This window comes from Arachis duranensis, chromosome 4 (genome assembly GCF_000817695.3).
Source record: "Arachis duranensis cultivar V14167 chromosome 4, aradu.V14167.gnm2.J7QH, whole genome shotgun sequence".
Lineage (NCBI taxonomy): Eukaryota > Viridiplantae > Streptophyta > Magnoliopsida > Fabales > Fabaceae > Arachis > Arachis duranensis.
The window spans coordinates 55,619,211-55,619,486 of NC_029775.3; the positions used below are offsets into that span (position 1 = coordinate 55,619,211).

Below are 276 nucleotides of genomic sequence, written 5' to 3' on the forward strand. Positions count from 1 at the left end.
ACCCTCTAAGAGCAGTGGTAATATACAAGACTTTTGGAACAATAATAACGTGTGGAATGACGCCTGCCATAGTAGTTTTGGTCGAGTCTTTAACAGGACCTGCAAAAAACAATGGATCTGTCTCCATAATCCAAAGCCCTTGTGATTAACCAGCATCATCTGCACAAAAACCATTACATAAGTAGTCATTTCTATTATATTTCTATTTCAATCCAACATGATAAAATAGAACTTTAGACGGAAAAAAAAAAAAGAAAAAGAACAAGATTCAGAGTT

At 34.4% G+C, this 276-nt stretch overlaps 1 protein-coding gene across 1 annotated transcript in view; it reads right to left on the bottom strand.

Moving 5' to 3' along the window:
• LOC107484389 (chromatin modification-related protein EAF1 B-like) overlaps positions 1-276 on the bottom strand; it is a gene marked incomplete in the record, with an annotated part of 15,886 nt that overhangs the window by 296 nt on the left and 15,314 nt on the right. Inside the window, 1 exon segment of the mRNA XM_016104981.3 lies at positions 1-159.